The sequence below is a fragment of the Amblyomma americanum genome, chromosome 4 (assembly GCF_052857255.1).
Source record: "Amblyomma americanum isolate KBUSLIRL-KWMA chromosome 4, ASM5285725v1, whole genome shotgun sequence".
Taxonomy (NCBI): Eukaryota; Metazoa; Arthropoda; class Arachnida; order Ixodida; family Ixodidae; genus Amblyomma; species Amblyomma americanum.
Window position 1 is genome coordinate 94,355,856 of NC_135500.1, and position 18,046 is coordinate 94,373,901.

An 18,046-nucleotide genomic window follows, 5' to 3' on the forward strand; every position below is an offset into this window, starting at 1 on the left:
AATTTGCCCTGCAGTGGGCGTAGTCAGGCTGATGGTGATGACGATGATGATGATACGACGCGTTTCGCCTCACCGGACCATTGCTTGGAGCAACAGCTAAAATTTGTCCTCGCCGCCGGCTGATTGCGGCACTTTCAGAGATCTAACGACTTCAGCACACACCGGCCACTTCAAATATGCTTCACTTCACATAATTAATTGGCGCCTCGTCGGGACGTATCCCTCCTGAGTCGCCGACGGGCGTTTGTTTTCACCCAGTTTCTTGGTAGCAGACGAATTTTTACTCCCCCTAGGGCGATGGATCTTGTGAAAAGGGCGGCTCCGTTCTTTTGTATGTGCCAAGTGTCTTTCCTGTCGCCCTGCTTATTATAGTTCGCTGAGTGGGAAGATAACGTCAAGTACCGGCCAATACAGTGCTGTGGCTACCTCTGAGTTCGTGTTTTGCGCTGTTGTACCAGGAATCGACTGCTCAGGCTTTTTCACAGACATGCGTTGAACGTATAAAAGCCCTAGACCACGCGGGTATAGCATCAGACATGTTGCGATCAACGGACATGCGGCAGGCTTCCAGCTGTATGCGATAGGCACAAAAATGAGACCGTTTTGCCCGTGAGCGGAGGGTGCGTGTGATTAGGGGAGGAAAATTGCCAGCTGGCGCTCTGGCCATAAAGCCAGAGAGAGGGGGGGGGAGAGTGAGGCTCGCGAAATTGTTGCCATCCTGCTTCCTCATTTGAAGCCTAGATGCCGCCACCAGCTTCACAGAAGAGAACTGTCGAGGTCAGATGGAGCGGCTTAGCCTTGCTGAAGTGAGCTTACTAATGCTTATAGTACCCGTTACATACACGGGGTGGCACCACTGGAGACTCAGCACGTGCTCGGCACCGCCTAATCGTCCTAAACCTTAGTGGTGGACCTTGGTGCACCGCTGCACCGGCTCAATTTGCGCTTTGATTCTTTTGTTTTTTACTTTGTTTAAATTATTGCCAGACACGTCCTTGTCAGTTGAAAAACCAGTTGAAAACGGGTATTGGCACGACGGCGTCATCAGCTTCATCATGATGTAGCGTTCTGGTGGTTAAACGGCATTTTCCTGCGGTCTCTAAGGCCTCGCTTGCAAAAACCCTCTGAAATTCGTGATTCTACGGGTATAGCTGTCCGATGAAGTAGAAGGTCGCCTTTTGCGAAGCGGGAATATTTTAATGCGAGAGCATTAGGAGGGCGATGACCGCGAAAAATTTCTGGTGTCCGTCGTCCGGTGCCAACCATGGCAGGTATGTAGCAGGAGCAGGAGTTCCTACTCTCCACCTGCAACCTCTCCACCGGCGATAACGCCGCTTATAACAAAGAACATGCTATAATTATACACCCGCTGTAACGAAATACCGACTATAATAGAAGACCAGCCGTAATGAAACACCGGCGCTATAAACTTGGTAAGGACGCTTCAGTGACAGGTGATAGTAATTGGGTTGTGGTGACGATAGCGGCTTGGTTAATTTACAAGTAGCGGTAGTGGTCGCAGTTGCAAATTTCATGCTCCAGTCTGCATACGTGTAGCACAAACGAAGGTAAGGTAGAGAAGAATGATTTAGCATTTCCTCCGCCTGAGTCCAATTGATCACTTTTCAATCTTTTTCTCTTTCTTCTCCAGCGTACCTGTCGCAATACTGCGAAGAAATTTGAATGAATGGCTGTACGAAATTACTTTACACCATTAAGGAAACAGTTTTCTCAGTGTTATGATTCACTGCTGCAAATTTCCGAAACGTCCTGGGACCTATAGCATTTCGCAGGCAACTTACTGTAAATTACTTCATTTTGGCGAGCCTCTAATTTGCGCATTTTTCGGGAATGGCATCCAGCTTGCGCAAAATACGCCGGCTGAATAATTCTTGAATAGCCCAGTTCCCCAGTACTAGCGGTCATCTAATAGAGTGTCACGGTGTTATAAAACTGCCCCAGATTTTGTGGATTTTGATTATAAGATGGCATTTAAGATGTTACTGTTCAGTAACGGACGACATCGACTTGTCCAGGTGACACTGTACTGAAGGTGTGCAGAGGGGACATGCTATAAGCATCTCTATGTCTATCGATTCGTGTATGTAGAAGTCAGGGTCAGAACAGAACAAAGGGAAAATGAACTATTTCCTGCAGATATACATTCCTTAGCCTGTAACGTTAACTTCTCCCATTGTCCTGTACACCCCGTCTTATAGTCAGTCACTCCATATCATTCATATTTTCAGTTAATCACTGCGACAGCTGTCTCAATAGACAAATGTAGAGCTACGGTGCCGATAAACTTAAAATATCGGTAGCTGCAAGGACAATAAATGGTTTTCATTTTAATTTTTAATGCTTGTGCTGAACTGCCCATTCATCATTTCTGCTGGCAACTTTCAATTTGCTGATTTGGCCGGTTGCACAGTGACGGAAGATTGTTAATAATGGCCCAAGATGGCTGTATGTACCAGTCAAAAACAAAAAAGTTGCTGAAGAGCTAACAAGGTAAGAAGTGGGGCCAGCTTTTTTTTCCATACGAAGAAAAGCCCAATATCCCGGTAGTCTTTTCTTCCCGAAGAAAACTTATCGGCATGTGCGCTATAATCGACAACACCGAAGAACGCAAACCGACGTGCAAAATCGCCCACGAAATAAGATTCGTTGAGGACGCCAAGGAATCATCTATGACGTGCCGCTGATATGCGGCAACAGGTACAGTACTCACGGATTGAAATAGGACATTCGGAGCGCGTGGCCGTCGCTTCATGGAGCGCCGCCCGTAGACGCTCATGGAACCAAGGTGGTGCATTGTGGTATGGCGCGAGAGGGAGAACATCTACAAAGCAGAATTGTTCCTTCCAGTAGCCAATGAGCCGGCCTGTGGCTTACCACATGCCTGCGTGGCACTGCAAGGCTAGCGCTCCGAATGTCCTATTTCAATCCGTGAGTACTGTACATAGGGATAAACCGGAAGGTACATCAGCACTATACTGAGGGTACACGCCAACTCGTGTGGCCAGATAACGCTCCGCGGTAATCTGGCTTCCCACTGTCACCATTGCAAGTGGAACCGTCATCACAATGACCCAGCCACCCAAGGTCATGCCAAAACAGAATCCGAAGAAATATGCAAACCTCACCTGGACGACACCACGATACTAGGTCACGCGAATCCAAAAACTGAAAGAGAAATTATGGAAGGCTTCAAGATCAGGACCATTGAAACAGATACTGCATCAGCACACTGTCAATAGCCCTCGAAGATAGCGAGATAGATGAATTGAAGTCACTGGCCAGATTACAGACAGGAAGTTGAAGGTATTCTTTTTAAAATTCAAATTGTTTATTTCTTTCTTCTCGCTTTCTTGTCATCCTGTTCTGTATAAAAGCGCCACATCATGTAAAATAAATCAGCAAAAAGTACGCGCTTCGTCCATCTGTGTTCACGTCTTTCTGTACCACTTAGCGCGATTTCCTCACAGTAAAGAGCACTGCCAGAAAGAACCCCACCTTATCAAAGTACTGAGCAGCATGAATTTAATATACCGGCCCATGGATACTCCGACGTTGCGACCACAGAAAGAATAATCGAAACGCACAGAATAACAGCAGGACAGCACTAAAACCTTGGGTGTAATTACACTATGTAGCGTCTGAGCGGAGGCTGCTGTTATGCTTTACGAAGCAACATAAAATATTCCTTCGGCGAAACTCGCTTTTCTTCGTTAAATGTTCTTGGCACTTAACAATGCTAAAGCGTTACTAGTTCCATTACGAGAATAGCCGGTGGCGTGTGTGGGTATGTGTACTCGCAGATAGTACAGAAATTCCCAGCGATAGAAAATATGTAGGGTGACGTCACCAAGCAGCCGTACAACGCATGCACTAAGCCGAGCACTGCCACTCCACATAATCGTTATACATGTCCTACATCAATTTATATTCTCTACACTGGCCAGCCTCCATTTGGCGGCAGTTTTCTCGACATTTTTGCCAAAATTATGATGCAACCATTTTTTGTACAGTGCGCCGGGTGGCGTCATACGATTTCTCGTTGCATATAGCTTACAAGTGCTAATCTAGTTGCAGGCTAGCTTGCGACCAGGATTCGAATCGACGACATATGCACCTTAAATTGTATCAAACTGTGATGCAACCGTTCGTCGTACAGCGTTCCGGGTGGCGTAGAAAGTGCTTCAATGTATGTACAGACATTACGCGTAAACAATGTACCCAGGAAGGGTACTGCTTTCGCATTCCCAGCACTTAAGCAGTCCTAAAAGTGTCCCTGCAGATTTTTTACTTTAAAACCCTTCACACACAAAACTCTATCTCTTTCTTATGAAACTGCCATCTAACATAATTAATAGTGCACTTGTTTTTACTTCATCTAACCTCATTTTTCCAAACATTTAGTCTGCCTCTTCAGTGCTGGTTTCTTCTTTGTCACTCAAACACCTTTGTCTCTCGACCATTGCACGCTAATATATGCTGTGACCAGTCGTAATGAGCAGGCGGTAGAATTTTTGAGGGCGTGCTTTATTCTCATCCACCCAAAGAACTATGTTCTAATAAAATCTCCGAACTGCTTACGCTCCGTTCCTTAGCGAGCTAAACTCAGCGAATGCTGCCGCTGTGCTGCTGCCGTTCTTTTGCCAAAGAAAAAGACCGAGAGACCTTGTGGCTACCTGGCCTACCACATCGATCGCAAAGAGCGCACTGTCACGTGTCTTGCGCTAATCATGTGAGCATCGTAAGTGTCGATATGAAACGAGACCGTCACGTGACTGACACCGAAGAATGAATTCCTGAAAGTCATGGGACCAGTCAAGCGACTGGATTTTGACGTTGTACGCTGTGCATGCGTCGCATAGGTATCCGTATCACAGATAAAGCTATTAAGAAATATCATCCGCCTGACTACGCCCACTGCAGGGCAAAGACCTCTTCCATGCCTCTCCAATTAACCCTGTCATTTGCCAGCTGCGCCCACCGCATGCCCGCAAACTTCTTAATCTGATTCGCCCACCTAACTTTCTGTCGCTTCCTACTACGCTTGCCTTCTCTTGGAATCTGCTCCGTTACCCTTAAAGGTGCACTAAAGAGGAATCTAAACTCGTTTTTTTTTTTACCGCGGGAACTCTAGCTACACGTTCCGGGCATTATAAAAAACTTCAAATTACAGTTTCAGTCACACACAATATAGCCGCAAATTAGGCCCACGGAAATAAAAATACACGTGGACTCTGATTTACGTATCACACCGGCGATGGCAGAGCGGCAAGCCGCCATGGTACTTGCTGACGCGTTGGCTGACTCCTCCTACCTACCGCGTTGAGTTAAAAAAAAAAGGTGGGAGCCGGGATGCTAACCCGAATTAATTAGGGCAATCGGCCGCACAGGACAATAATTCGAGGTTTCTAAGAATGGCCAGAAACGTGTAGGTAGAGTTCCCGCGGTAAAAAGACGAGTTCAGATTCCTCCTTAGTGCACCTTTAAGAACCAGCGGTTATCTTGCCTTATATATTATTGCTATGAAATTTTGATCTGATTTCATCTTTATGTCTTAAGCGAGCCGCGCGAATTCGCGTACACATGTAGCAGACTCATTTTCTGGGAATAACGCCGTCCTTGCGGCTGAGTGATTATGGCGATCGGCTCCTGGCCCGAAAGACGCGGGTTCGATCCTGGCTGTGGCGGTCGAATTTCAGTGGAAGTGAAATTATAGAGGCCCGTGTACTGTGCGATGTCATTGCAAGTTAAATAACTCATTTCCGCAGCCCTTCACTGCGGCGTGTCTCATAGTCTGAATTGCTTTGAGACGTTAAAGCCCGAGAAACCATAAACCATCTTCTCTGCGGATTATGCTGGGAAACCACAGGCGTGAAAAATATATCACTGTACAACATACTTCTGGCAAGGGAACGCGAAAATGCAAATCGCTTTTCGGAAGACAAAGGTTATAACGTCTGCGCAAGATGATATGAGAAAAAGAATCGCTTCTGTTAAACCATGTCGTAATAATATGTCAGAAAATATAGCACGCAGTGAAATGCGGACTTGAGAGGAAACAGTCAGAGGATATATACCGGATTTTCCGAAACCGGGCCGACCTTTCCGTGTTTCGCGTGCGCGCGTGTGTGTGCGCGCGTACGCGCGTGTCTGCACCACGCCTTGGCACAGGCGCTGCGTTCTTCCCGCATTATTCGCTAGGTGTTCAGCAATTAGACTTCTACTCCCTACACATGACGCAATTATCTTGCGTGCGAAGGCGCTCCTGGTAATTAGGGGCTTCCAGTGTAAACGTTTTCATGTCCTCATCGCTACTGCAAGAAAGTTGGCAAGCGCGCATACGTGAGTATGCTGGAGCAAGACAAAGGTTTGCCACAACGACGGTGACCTCGATTCGCTCCGTGAGTGAGCCAGTATGGATAAAGGGAAATGACAGTGCCATGACACTGTTCAGTTATCTGCACAGACAGGTTGTCATAGAAGATTTTAGAGGAAATCAACTGCATGGCGGGTGTAGAGAGGTCCAGCACTGCCACCTGAGAAAGGGTGAGATCGAAAGCGAACAAGCAGCAACCACCCGAGCATTCGCATTTTTCTATCCTTTCACACTTACACTTGTTATCTTGAAACACGGCTGCACTCTAAACAAAGGGAGTAAAAAGGGAGTTATACTGGCCTCTAGCGCACACCCTTTTATAAAAAGGTGCGCGCTAGACGACACTTTACTCCCATATAGGTGTATTTTTGTTTAGAGTGTAGTTTTCCACACAGAAGAGCACCGTCTGCTAATAATGAGCTTAAAGGTGATTACCGCATTCTTACTGCAAAGACGCTATTTACGCTAAAACGCAGCTTTAAAAAGCTAGAGAAGTCAGGAATTGTAACGTGGATTTCACCCTAACTGGCCGCTTTCGCAACTAAGCTGCGATGTGGCGACTCACCTTTTTTGGTGCAGATCCCACGAGCTGCAGTGTGCTGCGCTCTTTCACATGTGTAACGCAAGAGCTTATTTGTAATTGATGTTAATCGAGAGAAACTGTTGTAGGACATGCCCGCCTGCTTGGTCTCATTGAGACCGCAATATTTGCAAATAAATAAAATAAATATGCCTTCCATTCACTTTAAAACGGTAATCACGAAGCCATTTTAGGTGCAACACCATTAGTTTGAATCGAGTGTCGGGGAGTTTCTAAATACGTTTTTCTCTGCAATAAACGCGGTGTTTGATGTCGGAGAAACATCAGCATACAAAGAAAGGACCATGGAAAATATATATTAATCAGAAAAAAAGAAGTGAAATGGAGTTTTTCCAAGTCTCCCTTTACTAGCTGCTTGCCTTCTGGAAACCACACCGTTCCTCAAGAAGAGTCATCAGGTGAAAGGACAGGACTGCGTTTTCTCTTCCTTTAAAAAAAGGGGGTGGGGAGCAGGTGAAAGTATCTTGGTAAATAGTGGACAGAGTTTGTCTCATGCTTTCCCTTACAACGCGGTCAGATATCGGCAAGAGGGGGGGGGGGGGGGGGGGGGTGAGGCACACGGGATCGATCGTCTGCGGCTTTTCCAGGTCGGCTCTACTGCATCAGCGAGAAATCGTTCATTCAACCACATATACGGGTTCTGCAAAAGGCGTTGGCAACGTCCTCTCACTTGCGGTCATTAAATACCGGAACATCTAGCGAAACTACGGACTGGACGCTTTTCGTGGCTGCTCGCCAGCAAAACGATTACTCACGTACAAACGTACAAAGCGAGAGCTGTAGACCTAGTATCTTGGCTAGTCTTGACTCAAAGGGCGAACAATATGTTAATGACTCTCGAGCGGAAATTCCCGAGCGGCGGCCGCGTGTACAGGCGGCACAGAGGCAAGCGCATCATCCGAGATTGCATCCTCACTGGATTCACGTGTAGCTCATTATAAGAAGGGAACCACGTGGAAAATTCGCTTGAAGCCGTCATGAGCGCTAGCGATTCTATGCGAATCTCCTGCGCCTACGGCTTGTTATTGTTTCGGGAGAAAACTATGCAGCGCCATTTTCGCCTGGACAGCACGTAAAAGGGGACATTATATGGGTCAAAAGAAATTCGTAAAACTAGATAAGAAGGTTTCAGCGGAAGGAAAATTAAATATCAGCACAGATGAAAAAAGTTGCAATTACCGCTCTTCGCGAGGAATTTAATTCGTTTAGGACGGTGAAGAAAGATAAAAGGAAATAATCGAACGAGAACAGGTCGCAAACCATGAACAATAAATAAACGGCGAAGTACAACCAAGTAAATGTACATCAGAAAAATCACTGCCAGAGGAGGGAGTTCACTAGACATTATCGATACAACCTTGTTAGACGACAATCGGTTTTACTTCCGACATATTCAGGTGAAGAAGGGATACATTTAGAAATATTGGTTCTGCCACTACTCTCTTTTACTTTCGGTGATTATTCTGCATCTCTGATTCATATACAGGGTAACTACACAAGCGCGTCTCCTTCTTCTCTTTTTCGGGATATCATTGTTTACATGCTCGAGTTTAAGTAGTCCTTTCTCGCGTTTCTTTTGGGCTGGGAGAATACATTAAGAAAACCTGTAAAGGCGTGTTATAGTTTCGACTGATCATAATGTTCCGGCCACAGAAAAAAACATCTCCGAAAAACGAGACTACTGATGGCGAAACCTTGACTTGTGAGTGAAATTCAAGGAAATCTCTCTTAGCCGAATAATTACTGATCATTATCCTCCTTACCAAATGTTAAAACTGCGCTCACTACCTGGCCACGACGTTTGAACAGCGTACAACTGGCATCCTAATCTGCACTGGTTTTGATACTGCTACGCCATTCACGGGACGTTTTGCAAAAGAAGGTTTCATTAAATATAGAACCAATATTGAATTTTTTCTTTGTCTTGAACGCATTAATAGCTCTTACTCGCAAAATTTTGATAGCCTTTTCTTTTATGGCACTTTCTTTTCCCGGAAAATTCAAAACTCCTCTTGTGACTTTCGGTAACTTTTTTAGAAGATGTTTGTAAAGTAAATAAAATTAGTCTTTGGACCGGCAGCAGAACCAATTTTGCTGTTTTTAAGCGAAAAAAATGTAAGTTATACACATTTTATTAGGTGGCGAACGTGACAGTTTATACTTAGCCTAGCTCCAACAGTCAGAGCACTTGAGGTAAAAGGTCTCAATTACGGTACTACATGGGAACTGGGCCTGAGTAGCAATGATTTATTTCAAAATAAAACAGAAAATTGAAATAACAGATGATCTGCTGCCCGCTTCATCGACCAACGCCACTATAGAAGCACCTGAGCTTCAGCCAGCTCAAATAAAAGGGACCGGGAGAAGACAGATAGAGGAAAAGAAAGAGTGTAGCGATAGAGAGAAAGGACGGGGGACGGAGGGATGACACAATATAAAACTGCCCAATATATATAACACCGCGCGTGCAGCGATTCACAAGCCCGAAAGGGTAACTGAGTCGGCGGGCGTGCATTTTCGCATTGTGCCTGCGCGCGTATGTCAACGAAAATGAGTTCGTCGCGCGCTGGCACAAACCCGGCTCATTCATTAATATTTTAAGCTTTTTGGTACAAACCTTCGCTTACATTTAGCCTTTCTTTCTGTGGCAGCGCGTTTGAAGTATTCTGAAAGAAATCATCGAGATCCCAGACACGCTGTTGACCCGGGACTAGTTCGAGACAAATTAAAAAGAAATTATATTGAAATCTGGTATAACGCTGATAAAAAAAAGACCGCCATAACTTGGTTGGTGCGATAATGTTCGCTTCGTCGTCCAGGAGGCGCTAGCTTTCCCAACGGTGCAGTCAGGCATCGAGTGTGTTGAAATATCCGGGAACTGGAATTGCTCGACCGGTTGCAGAAGTAGGGCACTCCCGGAGAGTTCGATCGACGGCAGCTTCATTGTGCAGCTCCCTCAGCTGTGCTTGTGGTGTAGTGGTTATCACATCCGCCTAACACGCGGAAGGTCCCAGGTTCGATCCCTGGCAGGCACACGTCATTTTTTTCTTCTTGCTCAGCCGTCGTGCTGCTAGCAAATTCTTCATTGCGGTGTCTCACGCCCCGCACCTACACTTGGGATATGAGAGACGCTGTAGCAGAAAGATCCAGGTTGTGTTAGGCCACATGTACCTCTTTAACGCGCGCTTACTTAAAGCAGTGCACGGACGTTTTTGTATTCCATCGACAGCGAAATACGGCCGCCGCGATCTGTATCGAACACGTGACCTCGCGATCAGCGGTGGAACGCCACAGCCATCGAGACACCGAGGCAGGTTAGCTGTTCCGGTGGCGTCTAGACTTTGTTATTAAGTGACTGGCTTTTAAGTTTCGTGAATAATATAGCGAAAATTCCTGCACCACGTTGAAGGGTAAAGCATCCGTCAAGTATAATTATCCGAAAACGGCTTCCTATAGCTAGTGGACATTTTTGTTCCTCTCTTAATTACTCTACTACAACGAACAACTTGGCGGATTTCATTGCGCACCACAATAATAGGCGGCTAGAGCCCACCTAACCAATTGGAGAAATTTCACTCTACTGTGAACTCCGTCGAAGACCACGGGATAAGTAAGCTGGAGCAGCTGTGCTTGTGGTGTAGTGGTTATCACGTCCGCCTAACACGCGGAAGGTCCCAGGTTCGATCCCTCGCAGGAACAAAGCTTTTTTTGTTCGTATTTAGAACACAGTTTTGGTAGTTTTTGGAATCATGCAGGCCTGTTATCCTAAAACCATTTTATTTAGAATTGTGTGGCATCACGCTAAGTGGTTCACTCGAAATAATAAAAGAAGCAGCACGCAAAAAAGGACACAAACATAAACGAAGCACAAAAGAAGCACAGATAGGCGGTGAATGCAAACCGTGTTTAATTTTTTGATGAAGCAATACATATGAGGATGATAATGATGATGACTTTTTTTATGGCACACGGGCATCTGTGGCCAAAGAGCGCCATAGCATAAGTTGTTTTTGTCTACTCAAGGTGGGGTCAAAGACCCGTTTCCAAAGCCTTTAGCTCTAAATAAGAGCGAGCTTCAGGCCAGGGGAAAGCTTGTACCATTGTATCCACGGTAATGGGTACCCGGCGGCGCTGGGGTTCGAACCCCCTCACCTCCCGCATGCGAGGAGGACGCTCAAACCACTAGGCCACTGTTGCGGTAAGAAGTACCATATAGCTGATAAAGTTATACTCTCAAAGGCTCCCAAAAGCAAGACATCAAGGTCTCGATTACTGCTGAAAATTTAGGTCATGTTTCCAGAAATTGCGGGCAGACGTGCTGATCATTCTTCAAAATTTATTTGTAAAATATGAAGGCTCTGCGTTTGAATAAAGGAACAAACTACTGAGCAAACACTTCTACTCAATGCGGAATATAGGCAGAAATTCTTTTCTCAAGGCTAGTTCCGGTAGACTTTCTGTAAAATCATACTAAATAAACAGCTTCACCGGTAACACTTATGAGAAAAGTAGCAGACAGCAACAAAATATATCAATAGAATGCGACTTATGGGCACATGAGAGACTTGAGCTGATTTGTAAAACTGATAAGGAATTATAAAGGAAGTGCGAAATGCCTTCCTTCATAAGCGTCTGTCAAGTGTATACTGATCTCCGGACGGCTTTCTAGCGTTTTTACACTTTTTGTACCTTTATCAATTAGTGCCGCAATAACAGGCGGCTTCAGATCTGCCAACCGATTGCAGTAATTACACTACTGTGAACTCCGTTGAACACCTTTATATTATAATTAAACTGGAGCAGCAGTGCTTGCGGTGTAGCGCAATAGAGAAAAAAAAGCAGTGGTGTAGGGGTATCACATCCGCATAAAACGCAGAAAGTGCGAAGTTTGATCCGGGCAGGTATATCGCTTTTCTTTTCATCCTGTTCGTCTTTAGACGCCAACTTTAGTGGTTAGTTCCTGAAACAAGACGCCCGTCTTATAATAAAACTACTTCATTGATAATTTCACCTGACCAGGTTGCGCGGTGAGACAGCCCTTCCTCATAGAGGCTCCCCAAAACAAGCCGGCAAGATCACGATTATTGCTGAAAATTTCAGTGATGTTAATAAATATTATGGGCAGACGTGGTGATCTTTCATCAACGTTTAGTTGTGAGATATGAAGGATCTGCCTTTGAATCAAGGAATTAACTATTGAGCAAACATTTATACTGAGTAGTGAATGTGGGCACAAATTCTTATCTCACAGTCTAGTTCTGGCAGAGTTCCTACAATTGCATACAACAGAAACAGCTCCACCGGTAACATTTGTAGGAAAGGTGAGGGAGCGCAACGGAATATACCAATAGATTGTCAATTACAGGCACATGAAAGACTTGAGCTCATTTTAAACGCTGTTGCGGAAAACTACTAGGAGTTGTAAAATGACTTAAGGCAAAACATATTTTGTATAATTAAAGAAAGCAACGATACATTTATCGGATGTCACCTCTACTAGAAATGAAATACTCTTGCAAAGAATTCTTAGCACAGAACACTGACACCATTATCACTAACAGCGCAGCAACTGTGATATTTATTGTTACTGTTAATCAACTATTGACGATACAGGCTAATGGCGGAAATGTAATGAGTTAAGTAGGCGACGGTTTTATATAGTGGCTTTCGGCTCTCAAGAAAGAAAATGCGCCGCAATCGGTTTTGATTTATTCCCTATGATGATAAACGAGTTTTTTTTTATCAGTACTTCCACTAGAATGTCACGTAGTCTTTAGGGCAGCAAGAAAAAAGCTGAAGACTTTCAATAGAAACAGAATTTTACTCGGCGACGGAGATACTAAAAAGTACACTGAGCGCTCTTCGATGGTCAGACTTGGTGTCGCTCTTGGTCGCGCTGGATTTAAAGCTAACAAACTTTCAAGCCAAGGCACAGAAAGCACCTAAGCCAACCTACAATAACCCAGAATCAATCAAAGTAAGTTTGGTCACGCCTAACATCAAAGCCTGAGTGACAAAGCCGCGCCTTTGAAGCTTTAAGCATGAACAAACACAACGCTTTGCGGGCGTATTTTTTTTTAGGTGACATTTTCAACACTACTTGTTGCCCGTGAGGCAAAGCAGATTAAGACCTATTTGTTGTATTGATCCTTCTTTGTGCAGAACACGGCTGTCTGTAGGCGTCACTAGCATGATAAAGGGAACATAGGCAAGTCCGCAGTTACCGCATTGATGCCAGCTTCATTTAAACTACTAAAACATCCTGCGGAAGAAAAACAATGTCATTGCTATTATAAGAAACTATCTGCAGTTAAATTAAGGAAAACTGATGTAAGCTTCACAACAGGGTATGAAAGGAATAGAAAAAAATGCTATGCGCCTGTAATAACAATTTTAAACTGCAGTGAAATCGTAACCGAGCACATCTTGACACATAAACATACATGTTGTGATAGAGTCGAATGACTGATTGTAAATCACCCTGACCTTCCGGTCATCCCGAAAAAGATTAGAAAAACGCAAGGGAAGTTATTTGGATATTCGGCCCTTTGGGTTCGATCGCATGCAGTCCATTTTTTTACTCCAAATCTTGTGCCATATTTAAGTGCTAAGGAATAGAGAAGTGGCTATCTCTCTTCAAGCTTTGTTTTTCGGTCGGTAGTTGAACTTACTGTTACCGCCTGTTATCCTTGATGTTTTGTGAGGGCTTGGTGCACGGGTATTCCCCAGGCAGAACTGTAAGGTTTGAAGCGAAATGGAGAGGATTAAAAAAAAAAGCACACATTGGTTCTTCTAGCGCTATGGACAAAATCCGAACCTCATATTCACAAAAATAAACATATGGGCGTAGTTTGTTGTAATGTAAAATCATTCTGTTGGCTGCAGCTTCCTTTTCACTTCTCGGGCAAAAGTCAGCGAATGCAATGGTTTATGTTTATCTTTATTGGGGTTTAATGTCCCAAAGCGACTCATGCTATTAGGGAGGCCGTAGTGAAGCGCTCCGGAAATTTTAACCACTTGAGTTCTTTAGCATGCACTGACATCGCACAGTACACGGGCCTCTAGAATTTCGCCTCCATCGTGATTCGACCGCTGCGGCCGTGATCGAAGCCGCGTCTTTCGGGCCAGCAGCTGAGCGCCATAATCACTGAGCCACCACGGCGGGTTGCGAATTCATCGATATATCAAACACTCACTGTAGACTGAGACCTAACGAGTGTTCTATTCTGACACCAGTGGTGTGTCACGAGAAAAAAGGAATGCCAATTTCCAATAAATAACAGCGGCTCAGTAACAAGAAGTCACTGCGGTGACAAATTCAAAGGAAGAAATGTGTGGGGAAAGGGAGGGAATTGCTGAGGAGAACGAAGATGAGATAAGGACTGCTTTATTCAGCAGCTTCCCAAATAAACGAACGGATCGGCTCTCAAGAGAATTTATTTCTTTAGCTTACTTTAGCCACTACCAAAGATCACAAAAGAAAGAAAAATGCTAACTAATATATTGAATTCTCTCGTTCAAATTTGTTTATATCTATCAAAGCCAGTTGCTACCCGCCCCTTTGTTGGTTTGAACGTCCCTGCCCCCGGCCTGTCTGCCAGAGGTGGGGTCTGGATGTGTTTAAATATGCTTTACATGTTTTCTCTTCCATTTATTGAATTTAATCATACATGTTTGAATGTCCTGTGTGTATTCGGGAATATTGGCTGCTCTTACCTTCGAATGTTTGTAACATTGAACCCCCGAAAGCCTTCCCCCCATTTTCCACCCGTGTGCTTTAGATGAGCGGCGAAGGCTTGACAAGTTTCAGGATCCCACTTTTATTGGCTTAGCCATGTCATAAAAGATTTTAGGGTGTCTCTTCTCTTTAAGATATCGAGTTTCCAATATTTCATCTTTTTTTCAAGTTCTCTGGAGATCCTTCATCTTAAAGTCTAGTTATTGCAAATTTTGACAGGAAATAATCGAAGTCCATAGCTTCTTTGGAACATCTGCAATATCAATTGGTATTACCAGACTAGGATAGATAGCAAGAAAATCTACCCTGTCCCGATACAGAATTTGCAGTATGGTGATTGGTTGGAAAATGATGTGATATGCTTAACGTTTTCTAACCCGTTGGTGTACTTTAGTGCGTTTTGCCCTTTGCTTGTCATGTTCCTTTTCATTATATAAATAATTCTGTTTTAGCGATTTTAATATATTCTTGAGTCACACTAAGATAGACCTGGTCTCCCGGATCTGACGATAATTTGGCTAGTACACCGGCTTGTACACTTCACCTAATTCCACCATGGCATTTACCTCATGTTAAGGAAATACTTGATTCATTGAGTTTTTGTAGTTCCATTCGGCGTATTAATAGACTGGTACCTTTTGGGTTCTGATAGCATTGAGCGTGGAGAAGCTACCTGTCAATATTTGCAATTTTTTATTATTTTTTTTGGAATGTAATCTATTGCCTCCGCCTCAACGTTACTACTATATTCTCGAACGTGGAACTGTCTTTGTTCTATAACCTGGCTTGTGCTATTGCAGAGTACATAAGCTGCCCCATGCTTTATTGTTAATTTTAGATCCGTCAGTAAGGACCGCCATATCTAATATTGCCTTTGGCTCTCTGTGTGCCTAAACGTTGGTTGATGATCAAGTTGGTAATCGCATAAGTCGTATTTTTGGTGATCTTTCACCCTGATGATTTGAATCCGTTGTATTCTTATCATTGGCTTTGAATAAGTTGGGGATAAAGTTAAGTTCTTTAGGTGTACCCGTGTCAAGCTGGCTAAGATGTTTAGTGCGATGTTAGAATACCTTCTCTATGACCTTCTGGCCGATGTAAGTGAGAATCGTTGATTTATTTTAAGTTCGTCTTTTGTTATTATCTTGGGACTGTACCTCACCGGTGCTGCATATACTATTATTCTCTATATTCCCATTGTGTATATTTATTTCGTTCCTCTCTCTTCATCCCTCGAGCAGTTCCGAAGTTAGTAAGTGTTTGAAAGTTTTTCCTTGATATATTTTCAGTTTGGAAGAAATGAAAGTTTATTATTAAAGATACTCATCAGAGTTTAAACGCGACTGCGTTAAGGAGCTTGTGTCGCAGAAAAGCCGGTGTCGTCGGCGTCGGCCGTGAGCGAAAAATCCCTCCTCCTCCTCCTCCTCCTCCTTCTCCTCCTTCTCCTCCTCGCAATGTACGCTCCTGCCCCAACAGATAGCGCGCGACGGCAGCGCAAGAAAAGGGACGCCTGTCACATATTTCTGTGGACACCCGAACCACGCCGTAAGGAAAGCAAAATGAAATAAATATTGATTTTAAGGAAAGGAAGTGACACCTCTGCCATATCTCTCGTTCGGGCGCAGCGGGGCCCGGGCGGGCATGGAGAAATCACGCGGTGAGCGGCAAACAACGCAGCGCACATCCAGAGCGCGTTCACCACGAAGCTTGCGGCTTTCTGCCCGTTCGTTCGGCGCGGAAGCTATGCTGGCGTTCGTGGCATCGGGTTCGTCGAGAACTATGTGCGGACGAACTACGACTGCAACTTGAGTCCCGCGCGTTTCAGGAAGGCGCCTGGCAGTGCTTCTACGTGGTTTGCTGCTCCGCGCGTTTTTCACCGCAGGTAGCAAAGCGATTTGTCTAACAAGCAAGGCATCGCGCAGAACAGGCGATAGCGTTCCGTGGACTCCCTGGCAGCGCTGCAACACGCTGTCGCATTCCACTCTTAAAGGCGAAGCTTAAGCGTTGTTGTTGTGGTTTATTAAAATAATAATATAAAGGAAGGGAAAGATTTTTGCTAGCCCCGGCATCTGCCATCGATACTGAAGCACCTGAGCTGGGGTAGCGGAAGTAAAGGACAGCAAGCAGAATGGAGAAATAAATGAAAGAGGTGAGGGGACAGGAAGAGAGGATAGGGGGAGATGATATATACACAAACTATTTACACAATAATGAATGTGTACAGGTTGCACGTGAGATCAGTTCATGATGAAGCAAACACAAGAAGTGTATAACATAAAATTCGTTTCTTGTGTTCCTATACTGCCCAGCTCGCGCAGGCCCTATTAACGTTATGCATTCGGAACGCCCTCAGAAGGTGTCAAAGAGAGCATCAGTCTTTCTTTACCTCCGTCCTCCAATTTTTTTTATTTCTGTGACTGCCATTTTTTTCTTGCCATTATTTTAATATTGTAGGGTGACAGCGCAGCCCCTGTCAATGGTGTCAAATTTTTTTAATTTTCTATTTGTACAAAATACAATTTTGAATTTGTGTTTCTTTTTGCCCAATCTTCTAATCTTGAAACGATAGTTCTTTATTCTGTCTCTGCCTCGGATTTTGATCTAAATTTTATGACCAAAATAATATCGTTCGTAAACATCTGTAAGCTTACATATTGGGGTAAGTTTAATGGGAGAATTGCAGAAACCAGTTAATGCCAAAATTAATCGACAACGGACGACGCTTTGGTTCCCGTTTCTGACCTCCTTGGTGATGTCTAATGAGAGATGGTCATCTTTCTGCTGTTTGTTATAGATTCAGTGATTTGAATTATATTCTGGGTACATTAAAACACTTTTAATTCTTTGTACTAATTAAATAGGATTTTATCGAACTTTGTCGATTTATCGATATTATTGATTTGATATCTTGTCAGCTGTAGAGATATAATTGCAGCTGACATCAAAATTTCCATATGTATTTCTTTAACTTATTCCATTTAGGGAGTCTAGCTGAGGTGTTGTTCTGAACTCATAAAGATGACGGAGGAATGGCTTGTTAAGGTGTAAGAAGCGATATACTATTCTTTTAGTTACATTTACTACTATTTTACAGGGTGTAGAGTTAACAACAATAGGGTCCAATTTCCCTGCCTCTTAACTCTTACCCTTTCCTCCTGCTTTCGGTATTATACTTTTTTTATTGACTTGGACATAAAAGGAGGTGTTGGTGCCTGATTGTCGCGCCGGCTATGCACATAAGTGAACACAACACTTAAAAAGGCGACATAACGCTTAACAAAACACAGCTACGTCACACACAATTAACAACACA

The 18,046-nt window shown here is 44.1% G+C and overlaps 2 non-coding genes across 2 annotated transcripts; both read left to right on the forward strand.

The window, feature by feature from the left end:
• The first annotated feature begins 9,957 nt into the window (after window positions 1–9,957).
• TRNAV-AAC (transfer RNA valine (anticodon AAC)) lies at window positions 9,958–10,030 on the forward strand. The gene has a single exon. It is a non-coding gene; the product is annotated as a tRNA-Val (tRNA).
• Window positions 10,031–10,621: 591 nt separating this feature from the next.
• On the forward strand, window positions 10,622–10,694 carry TRNAV-AAC (transfer RNA valine (anticodon AAC)). The gene has a single exon. It is a non-coding gene; the product is annotated as a tRNA-Val (tRNA).
• Window positions 10,695–18,046: the final 7,352 nt, after the last annotated feature.